The following is a 25,061-nucleotide window of genomic DNA, read 5'->3' as shown; positions in this document are numbered from 1 at the left end:
AAAATGCTTAATTGACTCCTATAAAACACGACTTGTGGCTTCGAGAATTCGAATGTCGGCTTCTATCACTTTTTTGCAATAACAGTCAGCCTCATATTAACAAGTTTTTTCCCTCTGAATCTTATCTGCTCCGCAGCCAATCACCCCTTTGAGCAGGTCGTCCTCCCATCGCCTCCACTCCAATAAATCACCGACCTAATGTCTTCCAAGCTTCGATCAATTCAAGACGTTTCCTGAATGGAATTCTTATCGCCTCATTTCTTAGTGCATTCTTATTGCCTCATTTGTCCCTTCTCTGATGTCCATTTGGTCACATCCGCTTATCTGCCTAATAATGAACGACGTTGATGTTCCAGCTCAGCACCTTTGACTTCAGGGACAGTTTACGATCGTCGGCAGCTTGCTATATTCAGCTCTGCTTCCTACGCACACTTACGGCACTTCGCTTCCGTTTATGACGTTCGCACCTCTGCAACCCATCTTCGCTTCGACCGTCCATCTACCTCATACCGAGCGTTCTTCTCAGCCTTTTAGGCATCCGTCTTACGACTTCCCCCTGGTCGTCGAGCAGCACTATCACGACAATACACATCACCAAACGAAGCTCCGCAATACAGCACTCATCTGGTACATTGTCAGCCAACGTTGTAGCGCTGGTATCACCTACAGGTCATCGCACGTGGTCAGATTCATCGGCACACAGCATCTCCAGAACACAGTGGCACCATCTACCATATCGAACATGAATCAGGGTTTTAGTTTCAGTGGTCGCCGCATCGCATGAAAGCGCCACTCAAATGTTTGCCCCTTCAGTAACTTCACTCCTCCTTGAGAGCTCCCTCTCAAACCGGAGCACGGCGATGGGTTTTCGGCGCACCTAAAACATTACTATAGTGCCTAGAAGTACGCCACGCGTAAAAGGAAAGTGGTACACAAAGGCAATATAGCCACAAAAGTCAAGAGGCGCCCACCTTGGCGACGCTGTCCATCTGCCGCTCCGGTATCTGCGTGCACCTCTGAAGGAGGGAGAAGTTTCCAGGGCTCTCTGTCACTTCAGGATCCGGATGGGCGGGCGCGTACCATCGACCGGATAGAGCGACAGAGATGACCATCACGGAAGCTAAGCCTCCTGCCTGCAACTCTTTGATGGCCATAAGTGCCGTTTCCTGAAAGCAAAATTGAGATCGAAATGAATAAACTCGAAAAACTGCCCTTCCGAGGTTTTTTCAAGGTGCTCCAAGCACAGTGACGCGACAGCAACTCGCGTTTACGCCACAAATACAAGGAATGTCGATTTGTTACAATGTCTTTCCCGGTTAGCTCGAACCTGTTCCTCTCAACAGGAAACGTAGCGGGTCTGAAATGAGAATCAAACTTCCAGGTTTCAACCCCTATCGAGGCATATTGGCCGTGTATCACGACGTCACACAAGCTGTGACCAATCAGTGCCCTGCCATGTCACCTGCTAAGTACCAGAGGCACGCTCGGGATTATACGATTTAGCTTACGACTTCTCGTTAAAGGGTATGTGTGACATAACAGAAGCATAAAAATTACGAGGGCCTTTAGCGACTAAAGTAGTAAAAGGCGAAAGCATGAGTGCCGCATTCTGCTACGCAACTGGCACTAATAAATAATTTTATATTTATTAAGCGGGTAATTACTTAATATTGATATAATTATGCAATAAAGCATTACTTATTAGTCATCAATTAGCATATAATTAATCAGTCATTAATCAGTAATTGGTCACTGATTGACACATGGCCAATAAGGCACGCATTCACGCATACTGTGGTGGTGTTCTGTGATTGGTCTAGACCTCTATGACGTCATCCGGCCACGGCCAATCAGAGCCGCCGCAAAAGCGGGTAATTACTTAATATTGATATAATTATGCAATAAAGCATTACTTATTAGTCATCAATTAGCATAATAATTAATTAGTCAGTAATCAGTGATTGCTCATTGACTGACACATGGCAATAAGGCACGCATTCGCGCATACTGTGGTGGTGTTCTGTGATTGGTCTAGACCTCTATGACGTCATCCGGCCTCGGCCAATCAGAGCCGCCGCAAAAGCGAGACACATTTTGTCCCTGACAGCATGCGCCATTAAAGGCTTTCACCTTAAAATGAAGCATTAGTGTTTACGTGTGTACGCGTACCAAGACCCGTAAGAATAATCTCAAGCGGCAGCATCATACCATTAGACGAGCGGCTTTGCTCTACTTCATTTTTACGTTAATATTTACAAGCGTTGCACATTTTTTTTTCCATAAAAAATATAGTTCGGGTGACTATCACGTGTTGTGGAATCATTTGCGCGTATTCTGAAGCAGCAAGACGGGCTTGTCCTTTGAGTGTAAGAATAAGTGAGCAGGGAAGCGATAGCGAATCAGGTGATGCGCAGTTAAATATATGTATCGGCCTGTCACTGCGACTGTGGCGCGTAAAACGTTCATCGGAATAATGAACAAAAGCACAAATTTGAGTCTGCAGGCGGGTTGGTGTTAATGGAGGTGTTAAGAAAGGCTCAGCTGTCTCTTAACAGTGTATCTCTTCGCATTACCTTCATACTTCCGCGACATCATGATATCTGTTTGGAAAGCGACGACGGACTGCATTTCATCTTTAAAATACCAGATACTCAGCTGGTTCGTAATTGAGAAATGATTACTGACAACGAATATTAACATTGCAAACTGCCCGAGGAATTGAGCGAGGAATAATACGGCAAAAAATCACGTGGTCTGGAAAGATATGGAAGAGCATTCTTCTGCAGTGTGTGTAGTCGGCATAATTAAAGAACAGCTTACATGCCCACATTACTAGCGACTCTTTGTATACTTGAAACAGACAGCGCTGAAGAATCGTTGCTCTAAATGTTAATAAATGAAGGCTTAACACTTACTAACAACCATGTCACTATTACTACCACAGCAATGACTCTGAACAGCGCTGCTTTTCGGCGAAAGCCTTTCTTGTAGACCTGAAGTGCAAATTATTTTTCATGCGCAGCATTACTGTCAATCTTGGTTGCCGTTTGTCGCAGCCTAGGAGTCTAAGGCCAATTTCCTTTCCACGTTTTTCTTCACCAAAACTTACCATGCTGAAGAAGTAAGCAGGGGACGGCGGGACGTATAGGAAATTGGGTGGGACGGTTAGGCAGTGGGGTGATCCACTGTCGTCAGCGGAGAGAGTGCCCAGCAGGATTAAGATGTCGGGCATGAAGGTTTCCCTAACAAAAGAGATCGGACGAGGTAAGTAAATATTAGCAACTGGTACTGCATAATAGATTGCACACTACTAGCCACGGCCTTGACGTTGCGAATAGCTTCCCTACAGTCCTCTCGACGCGTCGCACTGCTCAGTTGCAACACCAACATCCATTCTGCGTCGATCAGAATCTTGTAAAGAATTCGGTACAAGATGAAAAGTAATATACGCGCGAAGTGCCATAGCGAAATAAATTCTGAAGGTCAAGTTGCTTACCACAGCACGAAGCCATTGGTTAACGTTTCTATTGAAGATAGGTTCGAAATATATGAAGGCATACTACGTCTAGAAAGTGGAGAAAAATTACAGAACATATGGACTAATAATTAAGTGACCGGTATGCCGACGTGCAAACCGGAAAACACACTCTTCAGTTGCAGTTCAGGCTATCTAAAGCAAGGTTCACGCAAACAGCCAACCCAGAATGGCTGTTGCCTTTTCTTTACTCAACACATGCTTCATGGCAGGGACCAGCACTTAGATGCGCCTTCATAAACCTATCGTCCTCCACTGGCTTGCTACGCCTCCACCTGTCTCCAGAAATATTGGAAGGCTGTTGGGAGCCGCAAGAAAGATATGCTGATCTCCGGAGCCATATGGCATTACTACCACTCACATGCATAGTATACGTGCGCGGTAGCATTAGTTCCATCACTTTAAGGCAATTGAAAACATGGATCGTATGTGATGTTACAAGCACCGCCACGAAGAAAAACTCTACCGTTTAATACAATTGCTTTAGAGTGCAAGGCATATTACACGCGCGCAGGCGATGGCTATGGGCCAAACTTTTCTCTGTGTAATCAGGCTGTCATAACTTGACCAACTTTCACAGCTAGAAAAGTAGAACTTCCACTCCTGCTTGACACACATTCGCATCAGAAACTCACCGGAAAAGGCGCAGGTGGTACGCCTCCCACCCACTCTCCGGGAAAGATGTGGCCAGAACCATGTAGGAGGGCTGCCGGGCGCTTCTCATCACATCCATGTAGCCTGATATTTTCTGTAAACGGCCGAACGCGATGCGTGGCTAAGACAATGTACGATAAAGCGCCATACAACAGACAATCCCGGTCAACTAATTTGTGTTTGTGGCATGACACTACAGACAAGTCGAGGCACGTTCTCTTCAGAGTATACAAGTCAGCGAAGCACACTTAGCGTGTTGCTTTATATGACACACTGTCATCATACATAAAAATCTCAGAGGTAAGTGGCGGAAGGTAGAATTGTGTTCGCTTTTGTGCAAATGGCATTTTTAAAGTACTTCCCACGATCAGGATGAGAGAGGACGTCTGTAATATGCGGGACCTTGCATAAAAATGAATGAATGAATGAATGAATGAATGAATGAATGAATGAATGAATTTTGTAAAATGCAAAATGTATTTGGTAAAGCCGGAAAGTGCTTGTATTAGCTATAGTCTACAGGCCTTCTTGGTTTCCTTTGGGTTTAGAACATGACTGTATAATCAATTGCATCGTATACAGGGACACTGCATCTTTCTCACTGCGAGCGTAGTTAAGCGGAGAAATTTATTAGCAGAAACATTAGCACCGGCAACCTTACCAAGCTTGCTTACATTTGCGAAAAAGCCGCGGCCCAAATATTAATTTTCTAACAGAGGAACTCACTATCCATACCGGTGATTCTCGTTTTTTGTTATCAATACTTGTTTTTGTCTTTAAGTAACAAGGGTATATAAGTAAGAATGAAATTTCACACAGCCTAGCGTGAAATGACCGTACAAAACATGCGATGATGGGCTTGGCGATTTGCGAGCTCACAGTTTCGCAAAGGTGTCCACTACGTGCAAGCCACAGTGATCTCTTGTAATGGTGGGTATGGCAGTGAAGGAACTCAGGTTTTTCTTAAAAGTTCTAACTATTACGGTAAGTGAGCTATAGCAAGCTGCTCCTTGTAACAACTGAATCATGTTAGTTCTAGATAACAATCGTAGCCGTGCGAAGGACTACATTTTACCGGTTTTCCGCTAAAGAGGTGTGCAACTTCTCTCGCACCCAAAATTAAGTCGGAATGTCAATAAAAGCGGATAGGAAGTCAATGTTTGGGAATATATACTATGGTACTATGTACTATGTACGCAAGGTACTATGTTGGTTCGCGCAGTAAACCGTTTGATTTTTATATTAGTCGAGATTCATTGACTGCCGAAGTGCACGTTACACCCCACAAGCAGGTTTATCATTGACTCCAGGGTGTCGCCGAAGCTAAGCTAAGCAATATATTTCTCCTTTTGTGATTTTGGCATCGCAAATAACTGCCGCGCAATATAATCGTGCATTTTCTGTCACATGGACGAGATTTATTGCCTTCTTGAAAACACCAAGGCAGATGTCTGATATGCTAACAGTAATAAAAGAAAACGCTCTGGGCCTAGCAGAATCAAAGTTGCGATTTTTAAACTCGCTCTTGAAAATAGAGAGTGGATAGATCGTTTGGAAGCTTCACCCAACGCGAGAAAACCTATTAAAATCAAAATTTATTCATATTTGTTTAGTACATTGGTTTTCCTGTGCAACCTAAGCACAGTATGCTTGTTGGTTGTTCAGGCAGTACGGTGAAGCACCAATTGTGTACAAAACGTATCTCCCCAAAAAAGACACTAGTACATGCGTACTATGCAACAATTGTGTATATATACTGAGTAATTAGGAATACAACTCGAGAACAGAGGTCATCATATAAGCTTGAAATGAAGCTTATCTAAAGAACTCTAAAATCGGAGCCAAAAACAGGGAAGGTAGAATACTGCATGCAAGAGGCCATTAGTGATTTATCAGCAAGGATGAGCGCATATAATAATGAGTACAACATATATTCCATCGTTGAAAACCAGTGACTGCTGGACATCTGTTCACATTTTTGATGTCGCTATTGTGAAAATCAGTTCACTGTCCGACCAGTGCATTTTCGAACGTATGGTAAAACTCTCGTTTACTGCATACCTGGATATCGCTATATTTAGTCGCCATAAATTACTTAATAAAGATAAAACCAGGGCTAGGGTCAGACTCGTGAAAGGGCTATGAAGAAAAGTGCTGGTTGTTCTTCCATACCTATAACACCTTTGTAACGATCTTAAAAAGGAAGCCAATTATTTTTGTGTTATCCTTTCTTTGGAACGAAATGTCAAAAGGAATTCAGAAATTAGGAAGTAATTTTTATATATATTAGGAGAATTCTATCTGATGTCCAGAATAAACCACGAAACCCTTTATACGATGCTATCAGGATGTTGCATGTATAAAATATTTTAAGGCGGCATAGGATGTGCACACTAATTAAGGCCTCGCATCAACAAGGGTCTGAAGATTAAGGAGATTCCTAAGACATATCTGACAGCGAAACCTGCTGATAATTCCCTAAAGCAAAAATGATCTTTACAGCCGCTGTTTCAGAGTGATATTATTCGAGCCCAAAGTTCGGTAAACAAAAACAATTTGTGGCATATATATATATCGAAGGATTAACACTTCATTAATTCTTCGTAGACGTTTCGACCGTCCGGTATTTCTCAAGACTCAAGACTGTCTTGAGAAAGACCGGACCCCGGTCGAAACGTCGACGAAGAATAGATGAAGTGTAAATCATCTTCGCTCTTTATTATATATATATATATATATATATATATATATATATACTATATTGTTAGTTTGTCATTTTTGTTTGTGGGGTTTAACGTCTGAAAGCGACTCAGGCTGTGAGAGACGCTGCAGTGGAGGGCTCCAGAAATTTCGACCACCTGGGGTTCTTTGACGTGCACTGACAGCGCACTACACACGGCTGCTTTGCTTTTCGCCTCAACCGAAAAGCGGCCGCCAAGGCCGGGATTCGATCCCGCGTCCTTGGGAACAGTAGTCGAGCGCCGTAACCACTGCGCCACCCCAGCAGTGTGTATATTATATATATATATATATATATATATATATATATATATATATATATATATATATATATATATATATATATATATATATATATATATATATATATATATATATATGTGTGTGTGTGTGTGTGTGTGTGTGTGTGTGTGTGTGTGTGTGTGTGTGTGTGTGTGTGTGTGCGTGTGCGTGTGCGTGTGCGTGTGCGTGTGCGTGTGCGTGTGTGTGTGTGTGTGTGTGTGTGTGTGTGTGTGTGTGTGTGTGTGTGTGTGTGTGTGTGTGTGTGTGTTATGTTTTGTTGTGTTATATATATGAAGACTGCGTTATATAAATGTTATATGTTATATGAAGACTGTGTTATATAAATGAAGACTGCGCGAACGCGCACTCGCAATGACAGTCACTGACAAAAAACATCGCACATATGAGAAGGACCTGGAAAACATGTCACTGACTGTCACTGCGAGTGCGCGTTCGCGCAGTCTTCATTTTCATCCATGTTTTTCTAGCGGTGCTCTAAAGGCGTATACCCAACTCGGCCGTCTAGCCTGAGCGTCAAGCTTTAGCTTCCCGCGTATAATCCAATGCGACGTTCTGCAGAACGTCTAAAGTCGTGCTAAGACACACAATAGCGAATTAGGCTGACTGCATACTTCAATATATGATCGTGAAAGTAATTTTGCATTGGTCTCTGACCTGTTCAAATGTAGTAGTGCTGTAGAAAAGCCGATGTTAAGCTATGCGCCTCAACTTGTGGCTTAGAAACTTTTTAAAACATCATCATCATCATCATCAGCCTGATTATACCCACTGCAGGGAAAAGGCCTCTCCCATATATCTCCACTTAACCCAGTTCTGTGCTACCTGCGTCCACTTGACCCCTGCGAACTTCTTAATCTCATCCGCCCATCTAACTTTATGCCGCCCCCTGCTACGCTTTCCTTCCCTTGGAATCCAGTTTGTTACCCTCAGCGACCATCGGTTATCCTCTCTTCGCACTACATGTCCTGCCCATGTCCATTTCTTCTTCTTAATATCCACTAGAATGTCGGTAACTTGAGCTTCTCTCCGGAAATGGTCTTTTCACCGCACTTTATCGCATTATAATATGCTCGCTTTCTCCTTTCCCTCAGTTATGGCATTTCCAGATTATCAGCAACCTTTATTGCCAATGCAACTCCGCGTCATGAGCTCTCCATCACCAGGATGATATGTATTTATAACGATGGCTTGATACCGGCATAACGTTGTTCACAAGTACGGCGCATCGAACAAACGCGGTGCTACAGCCGAACGGGAAGACTGCATATAGGAAAGTCTCCACAAAACTAAATATGTTCGCGTAGTTCTTTAAAACTACTACAAAGCATGCCACCCCTACGTGTTTTATGATTGCAGTACTTATCCTAGACTAAAGAAGTACCTTTTTTCCAATCCGCTACCGACTTCTAACTTTTCCTGTACATCGGGGTAGTCGCCGGTGCTCATAATGCGCAGAAAAAGTAGTTCCTACACGTGCAAGGAATTAACAGTGGTCTCTTCCCATCCTTCTCATCCCGTTGAGGTTTTACCTTCAGGACAATTGTCATTCCTTTAAGATCCTGCGAGTTGAAGTTGTAGAGGTGAGTGTTCAAGAAGCCGAAGTGGCAGATCCTCTTCTCGCAAAGGCGGTACAGTTCGTGCGCACTTTCCGGTTTTTCCACAACCTTGTACATTTTCGGCCAGCTCCTGGAACATGCAGCACGTCAGTGAGCAGTCATTTCTTATACTAGAGCACGCAAATATATTGAGGAATATTTTTGTTTGGCTAGTTACTCAGCCTTGTATCAAACAATGAGTACACCAAGCACTGGTGCTGAGTGCAAGAAGGGAGAAAAGAACAGCGGCGAGCAGTTAACCCCTCTGTCCCCTCCATCCTCGCAATTTTGCACTCTATTTTGTTTCCATGTTCTTAGACGCATGAAGACAAATAATGTTTTTTTTTTTTTTAACTAAAACGTCTGAGAGAGTTTATGAGAGCATGAAATTAAAAGAAATGAACAAATGAACTAAATAAATCGGCTTACTTCTACCGCAGGTGCCAACAACCGTATTTGTTTATAGCAGCGCTGCTGAAGGCAGCCCTACTTCAGGTATGGCGGCGGCTTTGGTTGTGTGTTTTTTTTCTGTTTTAACGCATTTTAAAAGTGGATCAGGGAAGAATAAAGATTAAAGTGGTTGTAATTTACTGAAAGACAAAGAATTAGTCTACCTTAAATCCCTCTCTGTATGACACTGCGGCATAGTCATAAAATAGAAAAATCACTTCAAATGCTCCAAACGGACGAAATGTTAGTAGCAAGGGAAAGGACACAATATGGCGCCACCACCTGCTGAAACCTGACTTTCCTGGTCAATTTCAAATATTAATTCCTGGTTTAACCACGAGTTTCTTTTCCTTGATACTGCCTCTAAGCGGTAAGATCTACCAGAATATTGCAATGTTTACTAGCCTCAGGCAGTGCTGTCAACTTAAATAGTTTCTTGAAGACATAGCGCAAAAAAGAGACGGGGACAACACAGATGTAGACAGGACTGGCGGTAGCGCCAGTCCTGTCTACATCTGTGTTGTCCCCGTCTCTTTTTTGCGCTATGTCTTCAAGAAACTGCTACCAACTAGCCCAAACCAAACATCTGTTGCAACTTAAATAGCATCCTAAATACAAAAAACCTTCCGCATTCAGGCTGTTCGGATCCATAATTGCATTATTGAAGGCAGTAGTCAGTCGGTACGTTGTACGATCGTCAAGACATCTGCATTTTGAAGTTATACAGACCTCAAATATCAAATCAGGTGACTCTGGGCTTGAGGTTGACGTTATCATTTTCCTGAGCAAATCAAGGTGCGGAATGGTCAGTCTAGGCCAAGTCCCTGTAGTTGCGCTTTTATGTCCTACGTAAACTGAACTATATTCAAATTAATTGCAAAATTGCTTCTCCTCGCTAGCTTTCTCACACGCTTACAATGCTCAAAATATACTTCTCTAGTTATTTCATTGTGATGCGCTTTTGTTAAAGAAAAATTGCATAAATAAGCTGCGCGAGTTGAGCGAGCATGGTAAAACATGAGTGACAGTAGTTGTTATGACACTCTCAATTACATAGAACTACGTGTGCTGTGAGAATAAACTGCCCACAGAAATATTAATATGCGCATCCGCGTACGTAATCACGATTCATTTTATTTTCGCTCACAAAATATAAAATCATATCGGGCAATCAAATTTTATTAGATGATAGTTCGCTTCTTATTCAGCATTCATCTGCAAGTCAATTTGAAGATTAGTTTGTGACAGGATTTCGAAACGACAAAATATGCGTCTCTAATTGTATGTCGTTAATTCAAAATGCAGGTCTGCAATGGCAAATGACGCTCTGTGTCTTTCCTTTCCCCAAAACCACACAAAGAATGTTTACCACCTTTCCAGGCTCTGTGCCACTCTCTTAATGCTAATCGAGAGCAAAACCGCGTCAAACCATTCCTAACTGTGCTCTCCCAAACCTGAAATGGTTCAGCGGAGTTAAACCCCTACTGTATTTTCTCTGCTATACTATATACAGGCCAATAGCCAAGAAAGCGTTTGATTACTATACTGAATAATAACGCGGTGACAAGTTCTATAAGCTAGATATTTTGTTTGCTGCGAAACACTCAGACCATCGTGAATTTTTCAACTCCAGGACTGTCTGACCTTCACGAAGAACTAAGCTCACCTCCTATGACCCAAAATGTGCTCCGCTTCAAGCTATGAGCGTCTTAAACTCTTTGTTATCGATCAAATATATGTATGCGTATTTACTGCATTTTTGCCGTACCAAATAAGTGCTAATTGGATTTTGAAGATGAATTTGATAACTATGTGGAGAGTAGTGAAGAACGCTGTCGCTTGTCATCATTTCAAGAAAGTGGCGGATTTGCGAGATTGCTGGAAACTGACAGCGTGAACTGACGTGTAATCGAAGCCGACGCCGAACTCGCTGATTCTGTACTCGGAAGCGGCGCTGGCGAAGTGCTGGAAGCCCGCGTCATACGGGCCGCCTAGCTGGTTGCCCCCTTCCTTCTGCATGCAGTCGAAGAAGACGTAGTCGCAAAGCCCGTCCGCAGGAATGGGCGTGGAGTCCTCAAGCTCGTCACCAAACACGCAGATCAAGGGTGCAGGGTTCAAGGAACGAACGGGCTCTTCCGTCGTCGTCTCTGGAGGAGACAGTGAGTGTAAAGGCAGTTTAAGCAGTATACTCAGCAAGAATGAGCGCGGTAGCACGAATGAATATTATTCATTTAAGTTTAAGAATCTAGGCGGTATAGAGCACACACACATACACTATTCATACATGCATACACACACATACACTATTTATACATACACACACTATTCATACATACATACACATACACTATTCACACATACACTATTCATGCATACACACATATACGCTATTCATACATACACACACGCTGTTCATACATACATACATACATGAACACAGCATGTATGTATGTATGTATGTATGTATGTATGTATGTATGTATGTATGTATGTATGTATGTATGTATGTATGTATGTATGTATGTATGTATGTATGTATGTATGTATGTATGTATGTATGTATGTATGTGTGTATGTGTGTATGTATGTATGTATGTATGTATGTATGTATGTATGTATGTATGTGTGTGTATGTATGTATGTATGTATGTATGTATGTATGTATGTATGTATGTATGTATGTATGTATGTATGTATGTATGTATGTATGTATGTATGTATGTATGTATGGTTTGGTTTGTGGAGTTTAACGTCCCAAAGCAACTCAGGCTATGAAAGACGCCGTTGTGGAGGACTCCGGAAATTTCGACCACCTGGGGTTCTTTAACGTGCGCTGACATCGCACAGAACACGGGCGCCTTGCTTTTCGCCTCCATCGAAAAGCTGCCGCCTAGGCCGACATACATACATACATACATACATACATACATACATACATACATACATACATACATACATACATACATACATACATACATACATACATACATACATACATACATACATACATACATACATACATACATACATACATACATACATACATACATACGCATGTATGTATGTACGTACGTACGTACGTACGTATGTATGTATGTATGTACGTACGTACGTACGTACGTATGTATGTATGTATGTATGTATGTATGTATGTATGTATGTATGTATGTATGTATGTATGTATGTATGTATGTATGTATAAATGAAGCTTATTTTTCAAGCCTACTTTTGCAAAATATTCATTTCCGCCCTCGGAGAGTACTGCAGAATACGCACACCTACGTTTTTGACGCTTTGCTTCTGCGTAAGCGCCACATCTCTGTCCAGATTGTTTCGAACTGTCGTCACAATTTTCACATTGGTTTTAAAACTCTGGGCCAAAGTATCCACTGGCGCTCACTTTACCTAAAAGAACTGAACCTTTTCTTGTAAAAAAGACAAAGTCGCTGAGCGGACGAGAGAAAACTCGAAATGTTGAATAAATAAATTTAAAATGAATGGCCCATCATTAAAACCAAATGACGCGATGCCTCTTTTTATAGTAGACAATAAACCTCTGATGTGCAATATGCTTTTATGTCTACGGAGTGTAGTGGTTTCCATTTCTGTTTATCATAGCGCCTTTCCCTACAGAACGCAAGGTTAATACACAATGCAGCCGAAAACATAGGACGTTCACACTAGCCCGATAATACCAAAAAGCGAAAACTGCGTGAATAAAACAAGCCTCTGCCGAATTCTGATCTTTTAGCCAATCATGACATTTACAATAATATCGGGAATATTTCAGAGTCTTAAAATGGGGTGACAACCGATATGCAAGGAAGTTAGCCTAATGGCTCAATACAGGATTAAAGCAGCAATAACGCATGGCACTCACGTAGAGAAAATTCATGGGCCATCCAATAAGAAGCAGGGGAGACGATCATTAACTAAACAACGCAAAAGAATTTTCAATCCGCCAGATAAACTGAATTAAGAAGGAGGAGATGGTGAATGCCAACATCTTGGTTCATCCTCATCCTCTTTCTTAAACAGTAAATGTTTTTCTCGATCTGTCTCTTTCTCTGAATTAAGTCACGCCGACACAAGAGTGGACGGCCGCGCATATACATCCCCTGCGACACATGTGAGTAGCAAATACAGGAGCCCGCGAAACTTTTTGCACCGTGAACGTCGGCTGTGAGAGTCGACAGCGCAAAGCAACCAAATGGTACGCTCGAGTTTGCCTTACCTCTACCTCTCCCAAAGCAACAAAAGCACTAAAAACGCGAGTGCTAATTCAGTTCAACATGATCTGGTGCTCCTGCTATGACTTTTCTTTTTACAAAACGTTGCTGTTTGCGTCAGCTTAGTTTAGCCAGCGTTTGTGTTCCTAGAGCTTCAAGATAATGGTCCACCAGATGCTCATTAAATGGAAGTGAAAAAAAAAATCATGTGTAGTGATCCAAATTCCTCTGCTGCAAATTTGAATTTTCTCCAGACGTATTGAGAGCAGGGATACTTTACCGAAATATTTATAAAGAAAGGAACAATTAACACCCTCTATTGCAAATAGCGTGAAAACAATCTAATCCGCGTTATATTAGTTGTATTAAAGCGCGCTCCTACCCAATTATAGCTATATATCTGGTAAATTGAAACATTGACGCCATATAATAGAAGATGAAAGTCTCTAGATGCAGCAGACATTTGAATGTGTCATTGCCATGCTTGTTGCAACCCAGGAAGAAAACTGCGATGTCGTCGTGGTTGCAGACAATATGTTTACCTCGGTGTCTTGCTTCGAACTTCGAACTTAACAATTTCGTGTAAATCATTTAATGCTCCGGTCACTGCCATATGATATTTTCCTGTGAATGACGATAAAATGCGTAAGCAATATTTACCCTAATTGTAAAGTTTATATAATCCGAAAATGAAAACCAATCATAGAGGTTTATGAAACTTAAAACTGGAGATTACAGTTACTTCACAAAATTGTAATGCAGAGTGTAAGCATATGTTTCATTGCTTGAGAAAGATCCTTGGCATTGGCCTACTTTCTGGTACAATAAACAAAAGTGAACAGTTTCCTTGTTCAAAATCTGTTTGCACCTTTCTCAAAAAATGAGGCTGGCAGTTTGTGGTATAATCGTGCCGCGCAGAGTTCTCGTAATAAAATATCTAGTCTAGAAAACTACCACAACCTGAGACCGGCAATTTGGCTGCATTAACTGTTTTTCTTGTGTCGGTTGCTCTAGACATTTACAATGCACTACGTGGTAATGGCATGTATTGTTTATATTCCGACTTAGCAAGTAAGAAAAACCGTCGCGCGCCGTCTTCCCGAAAAGGAAAGAAAATTAGCAGTGGGAGTTTACCTTCTGGAACACGAATTCCATCTGTAAGTAAAGAAGACACAGACGCAAATGACGTCAAAATGTACGTTCCAACAGACACAGCCACAAATAAGAGCTAATAAAGAGCTAATTCAACAATTACAACACTTGCTAATGAACAAGGCATCAGACCTCTCCCATATAAGCCGGAACTTATGAAATTCGAAAAACAATATAATGTTTAATATTCTTTATTTGGAATTCCGAATGTTCCGTTTATCCGTGGCAATAATTTTATGAACACGGATTTGAGTCCTACTTAAAATATACGATACTAGTCTAGTGGAGCCCCTCATTTTTTTGCGTTAAAGCTAAATGCAACTTAAAATCACATTTCTCCTAACAAACGATCGCTCTTTCGTTGCGATTTGCGCTCATTTCTTTTTTTTTTCTGCTGGTCACAGTGTACTAAATGAATAGAATATGAAACTGGTACCGAGAGAAAACTGCCAGATCGCTCTGAGAACAGCGCACAAGAAAGCCCACAATACAATGCTTACGCTAATGGGTGCCGGCTTGTACCAGATTGTTCTTTACATTAGTTACTGCAGTAATGCGGTCTTACACATATAAAACGCTAAGTATATATATCTTAACGATAGCAAAATATTGTGAACGCTGTATGGAGCTTCATCTTCTCTCTTGTAGATACCCATCATCATCACTGAGGATTGCTCGGTTCGGTGCGCGACTCGGGCTTCAGATCTCAATAAACCTGACCCACGAATCCCTGTTTACGCGTGGTGCAGGTGCCACTCGATCCCCCCCCCCCCCCCCCCCCGCTGCTTCCTCCCCTGCATCTACCGGAAGCTCCGTTCCAGTCGCCGCTTGACCCCTACCACAATCGTCATGACCCAACCGGAGATCGCCGCTTGACCCCTACCACAATCGTCATGACCCAACCGGAGATCGCTGCCACTCGGACAGTGAGCAGCCGTCAGCGCTACCCTCAGGTGTTGGATGGTTTCCGCGGTGACGGCGCTAACGACTGGCTCCACAGCCAAGACCAGGTCAGTGCTTTCAACCGGTGGGACGACTTCCTTAAGCTCATAAAAGTGGCCGTTTACTTTATGGATCTTACCAAAACCTTGCTTCTGAACCATTAATTGACAATTCTGGACTGGAATACTTTCAAACAAAATTTAGACGAGGTTTTCTGCTCTCAGTGCTTCATTAAACCGCGTTTTGTCACTAAGTGTCATCCTCACGTAACATTTTAGGGTCCAAATCGACACCCCTCATCTCAAAGTATTTGATATAAATCTTCCTTTTTGTTTAAATGCAAATTAATAGTTGTTTCTGCTATTCGCAAAAATACTCGCTATTTAAAATTTTGAAGTCCGAAAAACTCACGTTTTGTCGGAGGTGCCTTCCGTGTTTTTGGTTCTGAAAAAAAAAAGTTAGCCGTATGGGTAAAATCGTTCTCACTATGTGTTTACAATGTAATACTCTGCCGTATGAATTCACCCCTTATATACAGCAAAGAATACCTAAAACCAAAACGCTTCTGCTATTATGACGTCACATTCTCTGCACAGATGGGCTTGTTGAAACATCGGCCGTGATTAGATTATCAAGCTGTTGCACCACCTTTTATCGCACTAGTTTTACCCCTCATAATGACTGTAGCTTTCGATACTGATATCCCCAATGAAGCATTTAATGAAATATGCTCGCGAAGCTCCATTTTCAATCTTTACAACTTGCGATATCAAATGCACCGGAAACACTGAGAGGCGCATATCTTAATTTGCAAAAAGCCTTCTTGTACAAAAATGCTTCATCCAAATTGTGACAAGACATAGCCAAAGATCGGTCGCAGTTAATGAAAGCCCTAAAATGAAATCAGAAAATTATTCACACTCCGTGTTTCTCAGACAAGCCCAAGGTGTTTTGGCTGTTCAGGCAGAAAGCAGATGTGCTAATAGATTAAGCTAAAAAACACAAGGAAAATCAAAATACATCAGTGCATATTACTATAAAAAGAAAACAAAACAAAATTTAACGCGTTTTCAGTATAGCAACATTCCTGCTTCCACAATATATATGCACGAACATTCCGCACGAGGACGGGATCAAAGCGCTAAAAACATCCTATGAAAAACACAAAGCCCCAAACTCCCCTAGCCCAACCGCCATTGCGTCACTCGCTAATCTTGTTCTAAAACTCAATTTCTTCGAATTCAATAACTCGTATTACCTTCAAACCAGTGGTACAGCAATGGGAACAAAAATGGCGCCAAACTATGCCAATATTATTCATGGACCACATTGAATCGGACTTCCTACGCTCGTACCCAAAAAAAAAAACTGCTGTTTATAAACGCTTTCTAGACGATATATTTATCATATGGACTGAAAACGAGCACGAACTCATCCAATTCATTACCTCATTTAACAACATACATTCCAACATCTCATTCACACATACCTACTCCTCCACTCAAATTAACTTCCTGGACGTATTAATTCAATTTGAAGAGGGTGCACTAATCACCAGTATCTGCAGAAAACCCACGGACAGACAACAATACCTTCATTTTAAAAGCTGCCACCCGCGCCACTGCAAAACATCAGTTCCATACTCTCAGGCAATAAGATTCAAACGAATCTGCTCACGCTCAGAAGATTTTGCGGAAAATTCCAACCGCATGCTGGAGGTTCTGAAACACCAACACTATCCGCCCCTTGTTATTGATGATGCCATCCGAAAAGCGGGATTAATTGATCGCAATGGAATCTTTGGGGAAGGCCGGAAGGCAGCACTAAGTGAACACCGCGCAAATCTGATCTTAACTTTCGCAAACAACCTTCCGAACATCAACAAAATATTTAAAAAAAAACACTCTACCATTATCGAACCGAGTGATCGCCTCTTCAAAAACTTTCCTGTGGTTCCGCGGGTTACATACAGACGACCAAAACATTTACAAAATTATGTAGTCCACTCTACTGTCGATAAAGCAGATCCTGTGGGTTGCTTGCCATGTAGAAAGAATAGATGCCAAGTTTGCAAACACGTGCAAACAACGACCACGGCAAAAAGCACACAGTCTGATTTTAAACACTCCATTCGCGGAAACGAATTGTAACTCCAGGAACGTGGTATACATGCTCGAGTGTGGCGAGTGCCAAATGCAATACATAGGGCAGAATGAGAACCCCTTAACCATCGCGCGAACACTAAATCTCTCCCCCACCTTCCCCTGTCCAAACACCTTAAAGAAAAAAAAAATCACGAATTCGACAAACTCAAAGTTATCCTGCTCCAGAGCGGCTTCCGTAGTAACCGCGAACGGGAACAACGAGAATCGTACTTTATTTTTAAATTTAATGCCTTACAGGCCGGTATAAAGAAAGACCTGGCACCCTTTCTCCACTTCAAAGTTCAGTTACCCCGTAAATTCCTTCCTCAAACACACACAAACTGCCAAGTCAAGCTTACTGCAAGTAGCCCAAAGGAATGTCAGCCTCCCCCACCATACACACAAGGAAGGGCACACAATGCTTGCTTTCGTCGCCTGTGGTCATACCTGTTACCTATTACTGTATTTTCTCCCATGTGCCCTGTTATTAATATTATTTCTTTCTCACTTTTCACCTGCAAGTTTCATCTCATCTGCACCTGCATTTTACCCCAACAATACCAGTGTACATCCTTTTTTTTTTTACTTTCCACCTGCAGGTTTCATCATTCCCCATCTGCACCTGCAATTAACTTCAACAATATCATTGTACTTCCTTTTTTTTTTCACTTTCCACCTGCAGGTTTCATCACTCCCCATGTGCACCTGCAATTACCTTAAACAATACCATTGTACTTCCTTTTTTTCTCTCTCTACTCTCCACACTGCAGTTCATCACTCCCCATCTGCACCTGCTTTTTACCCCAACAATACCATTGTACTACCCTCCTGCTAAGCCCTCTTTGCCTCTCCGCCACCTGTTCCTTTTCCGCTCTTCGCCTTTAAATCTACCCGCATCTCTTACATTCACACTCCTGATGAAGGCCAGCTTCTGGTCGAAACGTCGAGTTCAATAAATGTATATTATATATATATATATATATATATATATATATATATATATATATATATATATATATATATATATATATATATATATATATATATATATATATATATGATATGTATATATTGTGAGCATTGTGTGGCGCTGACAATATATATAGTCACTAATATTATTTTCAAATGTTGAAATATATATGTCAAAGGGCACACTGCATGTCAGGCCTCAGGAAGGCTTTTGTATTCCTGTAACCATTCACAAAACTTTAAGGGGATACAAAACAAAAAAAAAAGGTAGTTTCCTAAAATTGCATGTGATTTTGGTTTTGAACACCACTTACCGAATCCTGCTCCCGAGTCTGCGTCATATGGTTCGGGGCGTGACGTTACTCCAACTCCGCTGTCTAGGTGCGCTGCAAACGAAGCAACAGAATGAGATCTTTAGCTCCTTCGTCAGAAGCAACTGAGGGTAATTCAAAAATATATCACGAAATCGTCATTTGCCCGAAGTCCAAGGAATCAGATGAAAAAGTGTTGCCATTGACGATAACACCGGATTGTTCAGAGTGTATATATGTTCACGCTATTCGTTCCCAATTAAGGTTGGAAGTTCAGCGCAGTCCTTGTCTCTTTGCACTGTCATATATTTGTACAAGACGTGTACCAACACGCCCAATTTACCACGTTGATCAAACTCTTGATCGCATCATCCGACCTAACTCTGCTACGCCCCTCGTGTGCTTGCCTTTCCTCGATATCCAGCTTGTAGCCCTTAGCGAGCATGGTTTATCTTGTGTTCGCAATTAATGCTCTGCCTCTTTGCAATTCTTCCTTTGGCTAGGCTGTCGCATATGTAGCCTGAGCCAATTAGTACTCTTCTTGTCTCTCAACCTTACACCTCTCGCTAACACATCTGCGTTGCCCTCAATTTTCCATATTTCTGCTCCAGTGATGAGTACCGCTAAGACAGAACTAACATACGCTTCTCATGAAGGGCACTGGTAAACTGCTGCTGATATTGAAAGTGTCTTCACAGCGCGTTAGACGCCATCATTTTTGTCGCAGCACAGTAGAATTAGAATACTTATAGCCTCTGCTAAATTATGTATAGGGATGTACAATAAATTAGCATCCAGTCCATGTTTCTAATAAATGGCTTTAGCCAGCGTATTGTTTAAAGAGGTGGGGATAAATAAATTGAAAATTCAAGAATGAGTGGCATCGGATGCCGCTATAGGAAAATCTAATTTTTCAGTGCGCCAAGGCGCATTTATACTAACGTCGACTCCCACGTTTGAGCAGAATCGCTTTTGCATGCAACATACATATGTTTGTTGAACCGGTTTTTCATTGATGCACTGATATAACAAGCACACATAATTACCTCGTTTAGCGCCATCCGGAGAATCGGCAGTTCTTGCCGGATCCACCGGTGAATCGGCTCCGTTGCTGGCAGTCGTGGCTGCAAGGAAGCCTTTTTAAACACTTTAAAACGCTGAGCCAACATAGACATGTGCGGTTGGCTTTTATTAGGCAGCGTGACTTGTTAAACGAGGGGAGCTGCCACCATCACCACTCAATTCTTTGAGGGTTTTAGCAATGCCACAGAAGCCGCAATAGATTGCGAGGATACTTGCCTACTTGGTTTCACTAATATGTCCACCTCTATTGCAATAAATATGAACAAAACTCTTAGGTAATTCTGATTTGCAGTACTTTGCTTGCTTATCATCGTTTATTGATTACTTATTGCCACATTTCAAAAACATTTTTACACAAAGAAGCTTTGCGCGGAGCCTGACGGTGCCAAGACATCACGTGAAGCCGCAGTACTCTGCTATCAAAGTGCACAGCATTCAATTGCACAACCTTTGTTATGTCGCGCACGTTACTATCAAGCGGGATAATATTCCCTGGAGGACAGCGAATTTTTGTCAAAATGCGCAGTTTAGTATGTGATAATTACCACACTAGGGGCAGAATTTCGCCCAAGGAAACTCTTGATACCATGACATTAACATTACGCTGCAGTGTTGGGAATAACAGAAGCAAAATTATTACTGTTGCACACTTGGCGTACAGTAAGTGCTATCAGCTTCGAAAGAAACGGCAACACGAAAGTGGTAATGAAAAAAGCAAGAGAAGTCTGAGCGAAGCCCAATACAGCGCATCCGATTATTGCTTCGAGAAGGCCAAGACAAACTGTTGGAAGTGTTCGACCTTGCCTGCAATACTTTCTTTGAACTAATGTTTCTTTGTTCTGGTGCAGTGCGTATATTTCTGTTTTCTGTCTCGTTCATTTTACGCTGTGAATCGCGCCAAAGCAGGGTGGTCATCATTCAGTGAGATACTAGTCGGGCATACCACTATAGATCAGAAGAGGAAGAGGGTTGCAAAGAGAGAGAGAGAGAGAGAGAAAACATTTATTGCTCTAAAAAGTTTCTTCATGCTTCTTCATGCACACACCCTCAAGCATTGGCTCCTGCAATCTTCAGAGTCGCACAGCCTCTGAGCTCATTTTTCAGAAAGGACAATGTGCCATATGTATCTTGCGCTAATTCAGTTTTGAGAAGTGCAGAGGTGTTTAGTTCGTTAAAAATGAGGGAATACGCTTTATTGTGGCACGGGCAGGAAGAGGAAAGGCCATCGAGTTTCAGTAGCTCGTAGGATAGGAAGCACTGAGGGATTTATACGAGGTATACGTGGCAAGATTCAGGATGGTGGCGTTATAAGGTGTAACTATAACTATCAATTCCTTATGGGTGTCGGGCTAAGGGACATAGAAACCTGAGAATACCAACGCGACCGGACAAAGTTACATGAAATGTTTATAGTAAAAATTCACGTATAAGTGGTAGAATGGGCTAGTTGGTAATTCATATTGGGAAGAAACAGCGCACACTTAAGACGTAGGCTAAGAAAGCTAGGACGACACAGCACCCTCTTAAACTGGTTCTCTTATTACAAATTGACACAATATATATAGGAAAAGTACGTGAAAACATTGAAAACAGCTGCTGAGTTTTCACGCTGCACCAAGATAACAAAGGTGAAAAAGGGCACGCGATAAAAAACACTGCACTAGGGAACAAAAAAAATTGAAGGACGATATCAGGATGAAACCGATAGGTAAAGAAGAGTAGCAAAATAACAAATACAATAACAAATGAAAACTAAAGTCAATAAAATAGTCAAAAAGGTCATTAAAAGCAGAATGAAAATAAAATGCAATAAAGCAGCCAAAAGCTGAAAAGAACAAATGCTAAAAGGGGCAAGCGAGAGCTAAAAGTTGAATTCAGCAATAGTAAGCATTAGGCGTCGAAATTAGGGTAGGACGACCTAATTACTTTAAGTGCTCCTGGCTCAAATAGTTTAATTCCTGATTTGTTTCTGCTATTAAGGGTGTGCTTCAAATGTGAAAGAGTCGCTGTCTAGTGGCAGCGTCCTCTTCGTGGCCATGCGCCACTCATGAGACAAGAAAGGCTTTCGCCACAAAACATTTAACGTACAGGTCACTGGCGACGTCTGAAAGCTGCCTCCTGTGCTGCTGCCACTGCCACCCCGTCCTGCAGTAGAAAACAAAGCCGAAGTAGTTTAATACCTCGCCAAAAAAGGCACTGACGAGTGCGATAGCCTGTAATGTGGCGTATGAACACAGCTATTTAATTAGCAGAAAACTTGTACCTTTTCATTTTCTGGGGGGGGGGGGGGGGGGGGGACGTGATCGAGAAACAACTATCCGCTTTACCGTCATTACAGTTCCACAGCCCAAATGAGCCCAGTCAGGTAGCGGGAAATCGGAGAAATATGATAAAGACCAATTATACCGTGATTTCCCCGCCTTCAAGCTAAGCGGTGACATACTAAAGCTCATACTTATTTATACTCACACTAATTGTTCTCATTGCTCCTCAGTATATGCTTCCACAGTATTCCAGAACTTCTTTGCTAACATCTATTGGTGCCCAATTTACTTCGCCGTTTCTAAAACGACAGCAGAGGCGCCCGCAGTAGTGTGGCGTCATTTGTCGGAGCAACTGAAACATTGAGGGTTTCTGTTCAACGTGTGGGGCTGAACTCTCGTTGAGACATCTCGATTCTTGCGCCGTGATCTGACCACTCGTTGGTAGTATAGAGGGAAAAACTCGCGGTTTAACCACGAGGCGGAAACTTCCTATACCTCCCAGCGGTCATTTTGGCGCGGGGGCAGGGGTCGTTCGCACAGTCGGGCGCAAACGCACTCTAGAAGGGGGTGAAAGGGTGATGTGAGCTCTTCGAAGATCGCAAGCCGTACACGCGGATGCACGCAAGCGAGCTCCCTTAATGCGCGTTTTCATATAATTTGCCATTGCTGTTGGAAACTGGTCGCAGGGACACGTGTAGCGCGACCAACTCGCAGCAACCGTAGGCGAAGTGCATTAATGGCAGCTCGCTCGAGCGCATACGTGCACGCGGAGTGCATCTTAGATCAAAAAGACATCTTAGATCAAGAGAAAAGCGCGGGCTTCCTCCTCGCGCCAACACATCGGCCTCCGAGGATGAGGATGATGATAAGTACTTTATTTACTCCCAAAAAAGGGGAACCAGTCGGAAGACTGGTCGCACTGCTTAGAGAAGGTCAGCAAGGATCCCTTGAGACTCTTCGGCCTCCAATGCGCGCAAAATGAGCTGGCGCTGTTGGGCGAGCTCGGTGGTACGCAGGAGGGACTCCCACGCATCCACTGTAGCTGAATTGTCTGCGTGTGTTGTTCACATGATGTGGCCATGTACACATGGCCACATCATGTGAATGAATGTGGCCGGCTGTGAGTAGTGAGTATACCCCCCTGCTGAGCGCTGTGAGTATACCCCCCTGCTGAGCGCCTCATGGGCTGGGGCCCATATGAGAAGACGAGGTGTAGACGGTAAGGGGAGAGATCGGAGGATAGTATGCGCCTATCGGGATATACGACTTGCATCGAAGTTACGAATTGCCTGTTGAGAATCGCTTACAACTACTTTGGTGGAGGGGTCGGTCAGAACTAATGCGATGGCAACCTCTTCCGCGGTTGTAAACATTGCGGCTGGCACAACGCTGCAGGCGTTGTGCCAGTTTTGGTGCGGTGGCAATGCAACCGCAACCATAGCGGGGCGAAGGGGGTGGTGGGAGGCATCTGTGTATGTAACGTCGGGGCAACCGGCAAAACGTTTTTGGAGTTTCCGGGCTCGGTCGGCTCTGCGCTCTGTATGATACTGTGGACGCATACGTTTGGGAAACGGAGGTATACGAAGCCTGAGTCTCTGCTCAGGCGTGAGGTGCATATACGTAGAAGTAGCCGTCAGAGGGATGATTCCTACCTGGCTCAGTACTGCACGGCTCGCATGTGTCAGCGAGAGGCGCTCATATTGGGAAGTTAGAGTCACTTCAATCAGCTCGTCGACTGTGTTCAAGATCCTGAGGGTCATCAGTTTGGTGGTGGAAGTGACATGAGTAGACCCAATGCTGTCTTGTATGGCTTGCATAGTGATACATCCAGTCGCTCCCGATCTGTTCGCGTGAAGCGAAAGTAAGGGGCAACGTAGGCAATGCGCGTACAAACGTCGGCTTGTACGAGGCGCAAAAGGTTGGATTCGCGCATGTCCTTATGCTTGTTGGCGACTCTCTCAAGCAGGCGGCTGATTTGGATTACAGATTGATCTATTCGCTGAAGAGTAGTGGCGTTTCCTCTATTATCTTGTAGATGAAGGCCCAGGATACGGATTCGGTCGGTACGAGGTATGGGGGTGCCCTGTACTCGCACATTGAAGGATGTCGGAGGTGATCTGGGGCGCGTACCCTGGGTCGGGACAATAATGTACTCAGACTGGCCGAGCAGAATAGGCCGACTGTGGACAGGTAGGTACCAATGCGATCGATGGCTGTTTTCAGAGTCTCCTCGATTTGGCCGTCACTGCCGTGTGTAATAAACAAAGTGAGGTCGTCGGCGTATAGGCTGTGGTGCAAGGGGGGGATATATGCCAACAACTTGGGCTCGCCCGAGTCCATACAAACATCGAGAACTATGCCTTAGAGCTTACACGCCAAAACTGGCACAATATATGTGACCAGATGGATAAGGCTCCTAACACCAGAAGCACCTGGAAACTACTCAGTCACCTCCTCGACCCCGAAGGGAGCAAGCTCCAAGCTCGCCAGCAGCTCCAGCGTATCTTCCACCAATTTCCCGGCACCTCAGACGCTCTCAAATAGGCGCTAATAGACACATACATACGCCCAGGAGAGGTGATATCTCTCCCTCTTTATCAGGGGAAGGAAAACGTCTGTTTAGATGCTCCCATCACTTTACCGGAGGTACGAGCTGAGCTCAATCGTCTCAAGACAAACTCAGCTGCAGGC

At 43.0% G+C, this 25,061-nt stretch overlaps 1 pseudogene; it reads right to left on the bottom strand.

Moving 5' to 3' along the window:
* The window catches only part of LOC146178866 (uncharacterized), a 307,017-nt pseudogene that overhangs the window by 264,024 nt on the left and 17,932 nt on the right, over window positions 1-25,061 (bottom strand).

Source organism: Amblyomma maculatum, chromosome 9 (assembly GCF_055883805.1).
Source record: "Amblyomma maculatum isolate TAMU_Amacu chromosome 9, ASM5588380v1, whole genome shotgun sequence".
In the NCBI taxonomy this organism is placed as follows: Eukaryota; Metazoa; Arthropoda; class Arachnida; order Ixodida; family Ixodidae; genus Amblyomma; species Amblyomma maculatum.
Note: the sequence above shows the minus strand (reverse complement) of the source record. Positions and strands in the feature narration are given on the sequence as shown.